Here is a 12,682-nt window from a genome sequence, read left to right as displayed (position 1 = left end):
ATTAGTGAATTTCTCATTATTGATGAATGTATTGTTTAATTTCTTCACCACTGAAAAGTGAAAACTTGGCAGTAGTAGTTTTTGCGATTAATGTGACAATGGCAAACATGATCATTTGCTTCAAAGAGCGATGGCTGCTTGTATTGATGAATAAATCTCCTATTAACATGTTTTGATTGAAGTACTTTGGTTGATGTCTAGGATACTCAGGTTTTATGTTTCTTCAGTCAGATATCATACACGAGTACAAATGAGATTAATGGTAAATGCATAAGGATAGAGTGATGTATGGTTATTGTGGTAGAATATTGTTAACTTACTTCACGTTGTCTAAATATATGAAATGCAGTTTTAGTCAGTCCTATATCTGAACAAGACATGCCTTACAACAAATTATTTATTGTTTTGTGTGCCCTAGATTCACGCTGCCTAGAAATGTGGTATTGAAGTGCTTTGAAGGACTCCATCTCAGCAAGATGGACATGTTTTTTCTGAAAACTAAGCTGGCCCATTTACATGGCGTTCAAACTCAAATGAGTATATTTCATTTCGTTTCGTTTTATTTTATTTGGTTTTCATGGCAGCTGTTTTGTTTGTTTTTAGTTTATTTGGTTTTCACAAGAACATTTTTGTATATTTTGATTGGATTTGTAGAGACTGGACAAAAAAGTAGTAGTTTGTTATCAATTTTCAGTAACTTGTTTGTGTCCTTTTATGCAAAATCTAGCATTATATTATGCTTTTTCACACATCCATATGACCTTTGTGATATGTCATAATGTTTGGTGTTCAACTATCTAACTACTAATTGTTGCCTTCTCCTATTTGCTGTACATGAAAAAAATGGAATGGAACTCAAATTTTGGTGGCCGCACAAGTATGTGGAGACTTGAATTCACATATACTTAGTTAGGCTTAACATTAGCAAAAACAGTTGATGGCCAAGTTATTCAATTAGTATTTTAGTTTGGATTTAGAGTACATTTATATATGAGTTATTTGACAATGCTTATTTATGAGATATTGAATGGTACTTATCTATATTATATTAATTATAATGTTATTAAATATATTATATTATATTAATTATAATGTTATTGAATATATGTGTATATATGTTTCTCTTTTAAATTATTATGATGTGGTATCCCAAAAATGATTATAAATTGAAGAATGATCTGTCATATAAGTCATTTCATTTAAATCTTATTAAGACGGTTTCCAAAACTTCCAATATTAGTATCCTAAATAAGTCAGTTTCTAGAACGTCCAATATTAGTCCCCTAAATAAGATGGTTATCTTGTTGCAAGCGTCCATTATTATAGGATATTCTAGACAGTTTAATAAATATTTTGTAACTTATAATGTTAGTATTCTCGATGGTTCTTTAGAAAAAGTGTCTTAAACAAAAACCAACAAAATGACTTAAACAAATACCTTTTTAGACGATTATAAATAAAAAATTGTCTTATATACTATCTTTTAAGATAGTTTACAACCATCTTAAATGTGAGACATCTTTTGCGACTCCATCAAATTTGGGCACTGTAATACCCAAATTGTGATTTGTAGGAGATAATATAAAAGGAGAAACAATTTCACTTTATCTATGTGTGAATTTGACCTTTTTGTACCATCACATGTAAACACCATATCTAAAACAAATAAATGACTAACAAAGGACACTACTAAATCATGCATCATGCTGGTTCCTCATTTTTGTGTGCATTTTGGTGATAATATAAAAATAAGGTGAAAAGAAATATATCAAAGTCCAAAGTAGAATTTAAGATTTAAAGGGAATTCAAGAATTTGAGAAAAGAGAAGAAAGGATACTAAACAAAGACAAAGAAAATAAATATAAAGAAAATAGTTAGACCTTCTTATTTGGGTTCAATTTGTACATTTAAAATGAATATAAGTTCACAGTTAAAAATTGAATTCAAATTTGAATTCTAGAAATTAAAAGTAAAAGAAAAGGAAGAAGAAATATAAAAGAAAAAAAGGAATAGAAGGAACTGGGCCCTAAACCTAAATTGGCCGCAACTCTACTCAACGTGCGGCCCATTACCTCACGCGCGCGCGCGCCGACGCTGTGTCCCCGCCGGTCAGCCGCACCATGTGTTTTCCCTTGCTGACAGCTTGGGCCCCTGGCCAGCTGACTAACTCAGCGCGCATCATATGTGTATGAAGAGAGGGTCCCACTCGGCTGGCGACTACTTCTTCACCTCCACACCACAACCCCTGGCTGGGATGAGACTGCGTGGTGGGGCCACCTCTGCGGAAGCCTCCCCACCCACGATCTCTTCGTGCCGGTGTAACAAAAAGCCGCCACGCCCGCAACAACCTTCGTCGCACACCCTTGGAATCTGTAGGCTTTCCCCCTGCGCATATAAAACTTGGGGAAGGGCTCTCGGCCGCGCTCGTCGTGTTCCAAATCACCGAGAAACTCGCCACCATTTGAGAGTTCTGCGAGAGAAGAGATTGGGCGTTGACGACGCGTTCCTCGCCTCCTGTGCCCTGGCTGCCACTGGTTTGGAGTCGATCACCGTCGGGGAAGCCTGCGCGGAGGTGTCACTGTGCGTCGGCCGCTTGGAATCGACCCTGTGGCGCCAGAATTCGTCGCCGCGTCAATTTATCCACCGAGCCGCGTGGGTGGAGCGGGGTACTCATGGGATCACGGTAAGCAACCTTTCCCCTGCATCGTATGGTTATCCTCTACACATTACCACAATTAATTCGGAGTTTGAGCACGAGGGCTGCCATGCGCAAAGCGCTCAGGGGGGGCATGGCGTCTGGATTCCGTGAGCCGTTGATCTATCCACGGATGACCAAGATTAAATGATGCGCTTACCCTTTCATGAGATCGAATCTGGGCCGTGGAATCAAATCGGACGGTTCATGTTGGCCCATACCCGTTCGCGCTTGCAGTTTTGTAAAAGAGCCCCTAGAGTTTTAGTGAATTCGCCCACAGTCTAAGACCGTAGTAAGTCCTTTATAGAGAGGTCCAAAACTTTGTAGAAGTAACCCTAGGTTTCTGTTTAATCATGCGCTCAGTCCAGATATTGGTTATAATAGGGAAACTAATTGAGAAATTGATTTTTAATATAAAAACAAATCCCTAGAACTTGTTTAATTCATATAAAATTCATTTTTAGTCCAAATGACTCCATTCTATTTTCTAAATTTTTGTAATATAACTGTTTATCACTTAGAGTCTCTGTTTTGACATGAAAACATTAGTAAAATTTATTTCTCAGTTAATCATATATCAAACACATAAAACCTTTGGAAATTCATAACTCAAAATCTATAACTCCAAATTTAGAGATTCATGTTCCTAAGTTCTTATTTTAATGTGTAGATTATTATTATGTATTTTGTTTACATGTTTGGTTTGATGTTAAATTCTCCTTTATACTGTGCTTGTTGTATTGTGGTGAGTAGAAGAGCATGTGATTGAGGATCCTGGTGCCCAGCAGATAGAAGTTGCTGAGCAGGAGCTCATTGAAGGCAAGTAATGTCCTTGACCACTTTTTACCCAATAATGTTCTTTAATATTACTTATTCATGCATAGGTTTAATTTTGATGGGACCCAATAGGTCACCCTAGACTGTTTATCTCATTACCTTGTTACCCCTGAATCACTTGGGTAGTTTTGCTATTGCTTTACATGGTTTTGGGATTAATATTTCATTATATCCATGTTCCAATTATTTTGTTATTCTATTTATGTTCATGTCAAGATCATTAATAATGTGAATTGGAACATGGAGCTTAACTAGAGAAACATGTACCACCACAAGGGTGGAATGGGACGCCCTTCGCTAACTAATTAGGAAAGCTAGTGGAAGACTACCTTACCCGAATGGGGCAAGGGCAGTAGGGGAGTTGCATGCAAGGAGGTTCTCGGGTTGATTTTGTTGCGATGTCGGTCAGACGGGGGATTCTTGCAAGTACTCTTCCCATAAACTGTAGCGGGTTTTCGGAAGCTAGTGGAACTTTGTAAAGGCCTCATAGTGTTGCCCTGCCTCGCTTCCTTGGTAGAGGTGTACGGGAGTCGCGATCCCTTGGCAGATGGGTAACATGACTTGTGGGTACATGGTACAACCTCTGCAGAGTGTAAAACTGGTATAGTAGCCAAGCTCACGGTAATGAGCAGCTCAGGACTCTCACATGATTAATTTATGGAACTTAAATTCAATTTGTCATTTGCATTGCATGGGATTATTTATTAATTTTGTTCTATTATTTATTATGGTTTGGTATTTACTTACATTTAGTATCTGCTAATAAAATTTGACCAACTTATTAAAAGCAATGCTCAGCTTTAACCCCTGTTGTTGATCAGCCTTACACTTCACATGAACTCCCACCTTTGGCGAGTTCATACACACTGGTTTCCCCACAACTTGTTGAGCTATGATCATGTGTGAGCTCACCCTTGCTATCTCACCTCCACAGGAGAAGAACAGGTGGTTCAGGAGGAGCCACACAACGAGAAGTTCGATCTGATCTAGGTGGCGTTTCCCAGTTGACTTTATGGCGCTAAGGATGACCCTTAGTTCGTTTTATATTTACCTTTTATTTTTGTAAGTCTTTCTCAATGTAATAAGTACTCTAATGTTATTGTGACATTTATCTCTATACACTCTGTTATTATATATGTTGTCTTCTTTGGCGCATGGGTGAGATGCACCTAGCTTTGTTCCTTAAATCTGGGTGTGATAGAAGTGGTATCAAAGGAAATGTTGACTGTAGGACGAAACCTAGATATAAATGGACAAAACCCTTACCTACTTACCTTACTCTGATTCATTCTATACTTATCTTATCTTGATCTTGTCTCACCTTTTGCTGTCATACTCTGATTACTCTTATCTGTTCTACTCTAAGACAAGATGGATTTCACACCTTGGAATCCTACAATTATGAACTTTTTAAGAGATAGGAGACCTAAGCCAAATTAAAAATATTTTCTCTATTTAAAAATGTTGGTTGATTCTTCTGATGATAAATGCCTGATTTGCTTCTTTGATTGATTGAGATATTATAAATGGACATTTTAGCATGTACCACCATAAGGTAATGAATTAACTTTGGTAGGTAAAATATTAATCTTCTTAGCTAATAAATCCCCCAAAGCAACATGCCTTGTAATTACCTGCCTTGTCTATTCTCTCTTACCATATGTTTCTAACTCAGATGGTCAATACCAGGAAGGGTGGTGGAATTGATCTACCTCCCAATTGACACACTCGGAGGATATTTAGACAACCACAACAACAACCTGAGATGGATCCTCCACCGCCTCCACCAACAGGAGTTGACCCCGCTGTTGCAGCACAGATAAGGATAATGCAACAGATGACAAACACCATGGCAGATATGCACGCGCAGATGCAGCAGGAACACCAAGAGATGCGCCAAGAGCGAGAGGATATACATCAGGAGATGCGCCAAGAGCGAGAGGAGATACGCCAGGAGAGAAGGGCGCAGTAGCAACAACAACAACAACATCAACAAGCACCACTGCCTCCACCACCACCACCAGTTCTACCCTGGGACAAGCACCAGGAGTTCATGAGCCATAAGCCACCGACATTTGCTAGTTCTCCTGATCCACTGGACGCTGATGATTGGCTGAAGTCTGTGGAGAAGATGTTGATTATTGCCCAATGCTCCGACCGGGAGAAAGTTCTATATGCTTCTGGTCGTCTGACAGGTCCTGCTGCTGATTGGTGGGATTCATACACCGCTGCCCACGATGCTACAGATACTATCACATGGGCGGAGTTCGCTACGCAGTTCAGGAAATATCACATACCAGCTGGACTAATGAAGATTAAGAAGAAAGAGTTTTTGTCGCTGAAGCAGGGAAGCATGTCAGTCAGCGAGTACCGCGACAAGTTCATTCAGCTCTCCAGATACGCACCAAATGAAGTTGCTGAAGATGAGAGGAAGCAGGAGCATTTTATTGAAGGACTCAATGGACCTCTGCAGTATGTTCTAGTTGCACATACATTTCCATCATTCCAGAGGCTGCTTGACAAGGCCCTAGCTATTGAACACAAGCGTGTTCAGCTAGGAGATTTGAAGAGGAAGGCTATATCCCAGGGGCAGGGAAGCAACAATGTTCGTCCTCGCTACAGTTCACCCCAGGGTACACCAGTTCGCATTGGCGGAGGCCAGCGCCTAGCTCCGCACTCACCTCAGGGGACTCCACCGACTCGTCAGGCTACCCCCACTGGCACCTCGACGAAATTTTCAGGACAGAGTGCAGGTACTACTTGCTACAAGTGTGGGAAGACTGGATATTATGCAAATGTTTGCCCATAGAGGATTGCTACTACCCTAGTTCAGAACAAACAACAGACTCCAGGATCTGGCAAAGGATTTTCTATTGCCAGGGTTAATCAAGTCAGCGCTGATGCTACTCCTGATGGAGCTGACATTGCACTTGGTATGTTTTACATTAATGCAATTCCTGCAACAAAATTATTTGATTCTGGTGCTACACATTCATTCATGTCTGCTCGATATGCCAACACAAACGAGTTACCACTAAAAAATATGAAAACACCAATGATAGTAATTACACCTAAAGGGCATGTTGAGGCAAATCATATGACACATAATTTGACATTAACAATTATGGGAAGAGAATTCTGGGCTACTGCTATAATATTAGAGGCAAGCAACATAGATCTAATTCTTGTTATGTCATGGTCAAGAAAGGCAAAGGCCATTATACTATGTGGTAGGGGTACTGTAGAACTCACCAGCCCTAAAGGAGAAAGATTTCAAGTTGAAATTGCAGTAACTACCTCTTCCAGACATGTGGCATTCTTTATAGCTGAGGAGTTTGTTGGTGAGAACATTCGTGTGGTTAGGGATTTTCCAGATGTCTTTCCAGAGGAGTTACCAGAGATGCCACCAGATAGGGAAGTTGAGTTTGTCATTGATCTCTTACATGGGACTGCCCCTATTTATAAATGTCATACAAGATGTCCGTAGAAGAATTAAAAGAACTTAAGAAGCAGTTAACAGAGTTACAAGAGACTGGGTACATTCGTCCAAGTGCCTCACCTTGGGGAGCGTCGGTTCTGTTTGTACAGAAGAAGGATGGATCACAAAGGTGTGTGTGGATTATAGATCCCTTAATAATGTTACTGTGAAGAACAAGTATCTGTTACCCCGCATTGAGGATTTATTTGATCAGATGAGATGTGCTAGGGTATTCTCGAAGATTGATCTCCGATCGGGTTACCATCAAATGAAGATTAGGCCATCGGATATTCCTAAGACGACTTTCTTGACCCGATATGGTTTATATGAGTTCACGTTTATGTCATTTGGACTAACTATTGCACCAGCTTATTTTATGAGTCTGATGAATAAGGTGTTCATGGAGTATCTGGACAGATTCATCGTAGTATTCATCGACGATATTCTTATTTATTCCAAGAGTGATAGTAATCATGAGGAACATCTGAGATTGGTGCTACAGAAGCTACGAGATAATCAACTCTATGCCAAGTATAGCAAATGCGAGTTCTGGATTGACGAGGTGTCATTCCTTGGACATATCATTTCTAATGGAGGGATATCAGTGGATCCTGCTAAAGTCAAGGATATAATGGCATGGAGCATACCCACTACAGTTACTGAGATCCGAAGTTTCTTGGGACTTGCAAGATATTATTGGAGATTTATTGAAGGGTTCTCTAAGATTGCCAAGCCTATGACCTCACTTCTGGAGAAGAGAAGAGAGTTTAAGTGGGACGAGAAGTGCCAAGATAGCTTTGATCAATTCAAGAAGAGATTGATGTCACCACTGGTGTTGGTTATGCCAGATCTACAAAAGGGATTTGACATTTATTGTGATGCATGTGGCCAAGGCTTGGGATGTGTGCTTATGCAAGAAGGACACGTGATTGCCTACGCGTCTCGTCAGTTGCGGAAACATGTGTTGAACTACCCCACTCATGACTTAGAACTGGCAGCCGTAGTGCACACACTTAAGATATGGAGACATTATATCATGGTAACCAAGTGTCAAGTATACACGGATCATAAGAGTTTGAAGTATATATTCACACAGAAGGATCTCAACCTTAGGCAACGCCGTTGGTTGGAGCTTATTAAGGATTATGATTTGGAGATTCACTATCACCCGGGCAAGGCAAAATTGGTTGCAGATGCCTTGAGTCGGAAGGAACATGTTCATTCAGCTATTGTGGCCCAACTACCCGATGAGATTGTTGAGGATTTCAGGAGACTTAACCTAGGGATAGTTGCTCACACTGAAGGAGTTACTATTGATGTGGAACCTACCTTGGAACAAGAAATCCGCAAAGGTCAGGTTGGTGATGCTATGATACAAGAGATCAAGGATCTTATTACTGAAGGTAGAGGTCCGGAATTCACGGAGGATGAGCAAGGCACAATATGGTTCAAGGATAGGATATGTGTTCCTGATATTGATAGCCTTCGTGAGACTATATTGAAGGAAGCCCATGATTCTGATTACTCTATCCATCCTGGTAGCACCAAGATGTATTAGGATTTGAAGCAGAAATACTGGTGGTATGGATTGAAGAGAGATGTGGCTGCACATGTGGCTATGTGCGATGTGTGTCAAAGAGTTAAGGCTGAACACCAGAGGCCAGCTGGACTACTGCACCCGCTTAAGATACCCGAGTGGAAGTGGGAAGACATTGGTATGGATTTCATAACTGGATTGCCTTGCACCCAGAAATGATATGATTCTATATGGGTGATTGTGGATAGATTGACTAAAGTAGGTTACTTCGTTCCTGTCAAGACTACTTATAAAGGCTCTCAGCTGATAGAGCTATATATGGCTCGGATTGTGTGTTTACATGGAGTACCAAAGAAGATCGTGTCTGATCGAGGTTCACAGTTTACCTCAAGATTCTCGAGAAGCTTTCATGAGAATATGAATACAAAGTTGAATTTTAGTACGGCTTATCACCCTTAGACTGATGGACAGACTGAAAGGACTAATCAAGTACTTGAGGATATGTTGAGAGCTTGTGCCCTTCAGCATGTAGGAAGTTGGGATAGAAGTCTACCCTATGCTGAGTTCTTATATAATAATAGTTATCAGACCAGTCTGAAGATGTCACCATTCGAGGCTCTATATGGCAGGAAATGCAGGACTCCTCTATATTGGGACCAGACTGGAGAAAGACATTTCTTTGGGCCTGAACTTATTCAAGAGGCAAAAGAACAAGTCCGTATAATACGGGAGAATTTGAGAGTAGCCCAAACCAGACAAAAGAGCTATGCTGATAATAGAAGAAGACCACTGGAATTTGAGGAAGGGGATCATGTGTACCTCAAGGTGTCACCACTTCGTGGAATGAGGAGATTTAAAGTTAAGGGCAAATTGTCCCCTCGCTTTATTGGACCATTCAGAATCTTTAGGCGAGTTGGGGAGATGGCATACTAACTCGAGCTACCTGATAATCCATCTGACGTGCATAATGTTTTCCATGTGCTCAACTTAAGAAGTGTCTCCGTGTCCCTAAGGAACAGTTACCAATGGAAGAGCTCAGTGTTCAGGGTGATTTGACTTATACGGAATATCCTATCAAGATTCTTGACACTTTGACACGAGTTACAAGAAATAAGGTGATAAAGATGTGCAAAGTGCAATGGAGTCACCATGGAGAAGATGACTCTACTTGGGAAAGAGAAGAAGAGCTTCGCATAGATTTTCCCCATCTTTTCCCTAGTCCTTCCTAAATCTCGAGGACGAGATTCTTTTTAAGGGGGTAGGATTTGTAATACCCAAATTGTGATTTGTAGGAGATAATATAAAAGGAGAAACAATTTCACTTTATCTATGTGTGAGTTTGACCTTTTTGTGCCATCACATGTAAACACCATATTTAAAACAAATAAATGACTAACAAAGGACACTACTAAATCATGCATCATGCTGGTTCCTCATTTTTGTGTGCATTTTGGTGACAATATAAAAATAGGGTGAAAAGAAATATATCAAAGTCCAAAGTAGAATTTAAGATCTAAAGGTAATTCAAGAATTTGAGAAAAGAGAAGAAAGGATACTAAACAAAGATAAAGAAAACAAATATAAAGAAAATAGTTAGACCTTCTTATTTGGGTTCAACTTGTACATTTAAAATGAATATAAGTTCACAGTTAAAAATTGAATTCAAATTTGAATTCTAGAAATTAAAAGTAAAAGAAAAGGAAGAAGAAATATAAAAGAAAAAAAGGAATAGAAGGAACTGGGCCCTAAACCTAAATCGACCGCAACTCTACTCAACGCGCGTCCCATTACCTCACGCCCGCGTGCGCCGACGCTGTGTCCCCACCGGTCAGCCGCACCGCGTGTTTTCCCTTGTTGACAGCTTGGGCCCCTGGTCAGCTGACTAACTCAGCGCGCATAATGTGGGTATGAAGAGCGGCTCCCACTCGACTGGCGACTACTTCTTCACCTCCGCACCACAACCCCTGGCTGGGATGAGTCTGCGTGGTGGGGCCACCTCCGCGAGAGCCTCCTCACCCGCGACCTCTTCGTGCCGTTGTAACAGAAAGCCGCCACGCCTGCAACAACCTTCGTCGCGCACACTTGGAATCTGCTGGCTTTCCCCCTGCGCATATAAAACTTGGGGAAGGGCTCTCGACCGCGCTCGTCGTGTTCCGAATCACTGAGAAACTCGCCACCATTTGAGAACTCCACGAGAGAAGAGATTGGGCGCCCACGACGCGTTCCTTGCCTCCTGTGCCCTGGCTACCGCTGGTTGGAGTCGACCGCCGCCGGGGAAGCCTGCGCGGAGGTGTCACTGTGCGTCGGCCGCTTGGAATCGACCCTGTGGCGCCAGAATTCGTCGCAGCGTCAATTAAACCGCCAAGCCGCGTGGGTGGAGCGGGGTACTCCTGGGATCACGGTAAGCGACTTTCCCCTGCATCGTATGGTTATCCTCTACACATTACCGCAATTAATTCGGAATTTGAGCACGGGGGCCGGTGTTTGAGCGATGCCGGCCATGGCGCCGCCGCGGACGCTCTTGCGCCGCCGTGCGCTCAACGCTCAGAGGGGGGCGCATGGCGCCGGGATTCTGTGAGCCGTTGATCTATCCACGGATGTCCAACATTAAATGATGCGCTTACCCTTTCATGAGATTGAATCTGGGCCATGGAATCAAATCGGACGGTTCATGTTGGCCCGTACCCGTTTGCGCTTGCAGTTTTGTAAAAGAGCCCCTAGAGTTTTAGAGAATTCGCCCGCAGTGTAGGACCGTAGTAAATCCATTACAGAGAGGTCCAAAACTTTGTAGAAGTAACCCTGGGTTTCTGTTTAATCATGCGCTCAGTCCATATATTGGTTATAACAGGGAAACTAATTTAGAAATTGATTTTTAATATAAAAACAAATGCCTAGAACATGTTTAATTCATATAAAATTCATTTTTAGCCCAAATTACTACATTCCAGTTCTAAAATTTTGTAATATTATTGTTTATCACTTAGGGTCTCTGTTTTGACATGAAAACATTAGTAAAATTTATTTCTCACTTAATCATATATCAAACACATAAAACCTTTGGAAATTCATAACTCAAAATCTATAACTCCAAATTTAATGATTCATGTTCCTAAGTTTTTATTTTAATGTGTAGATTATTATTATGTATTTTGTTTATATGTTTGGTGTGATGTTAATGTCTCCTTTATACTGTGCTTGTTTGTATTGTGGCGAGTAGAAGAGCCTGTGATTGAGGATCCTGGTGCCCAGCATATAGAAGTTGTTGAGAAAGAGCTCATTGAAGGCAAGTTGTATCCTTGACCACTTTTTACCCAATAATGTTCTTTAATATCACTTATTCATGCATAGGTTTAATTTTGATGGGACCCAATAGGTCACCCTAGACTGTTTATCTCATTACCTTGTTACCCTTGAATCACTTGGGTAGTTTTGCTATTGCTTTACATGGTTTTGGGATTAATATTTCATTATATCCATGTTCCAATTATTTTGTTATTCTATTTATGTTCATGTCAAGATCATTAATGTTAATTGGAACATGGAGCTTAACTTGAGAAACATGTGTCACCACAAGGGTGGAATGGGACACCCTTGGCTGACTAATTAGGAAAGCCAGTGGAAGACTACCTTACTCGAAAGGGGCAAGGGCAGTAGGCGAGTTGCATGCAAGGAGGTTCTCGAGTTGATTTTGCTGCGATGGCGGTCAGATGGGGGATTCTTGCAAGTACTCTTCCCATAAACTGTAGCGGGTTTTCGGAAGCTAGTGGAACTTTGTAAAGGCCTCGTAGTGTTGCCCTGCCTCGCTTCCTTGGTAGAGGTGTACGGGAGTCGCGATCCCTTGGCAGATGGGTAACATGACTTGTGGGTACAGGGTACAACATCTACAGAGTGTAAAACTGGTATAGTAGCCGAGTTCACGATCATGAGTAGCTCAGGACTCTCGCATGATTAATTTATGGAACTTAAATTCAATTTGTCATTTGCATCACATGGGATTATTTATTATTTTTGTTCTATTATTTATTATGGTTTGATATTTACTTACATTTAGTAACTGCTAATAAAATTTGACCAACTTATTAAAAGCAATGCTCAGCTTTAACCCCTGTTATTGATCAGCCTTACACTTCACATG

Source organism: Zea mays, chromosome 10 (assembly GCF_902167145.1).
Source record: "Zea mays cultivar B73 chromosome 10, Zm-B73-REFERENCE-NAM-5.0, whole genome shotgun sequence".
In the NCBI taxonomy this organism is placed as follows: domain Eukaryota; kingdom Viridiplantae; phylum Streptophyta; class Magnoliopsida; order Poales; family Poaceae; genus Zea; species Zea mays.
This window is presented reverse-complemented; position numbering follows the sequence as displayed.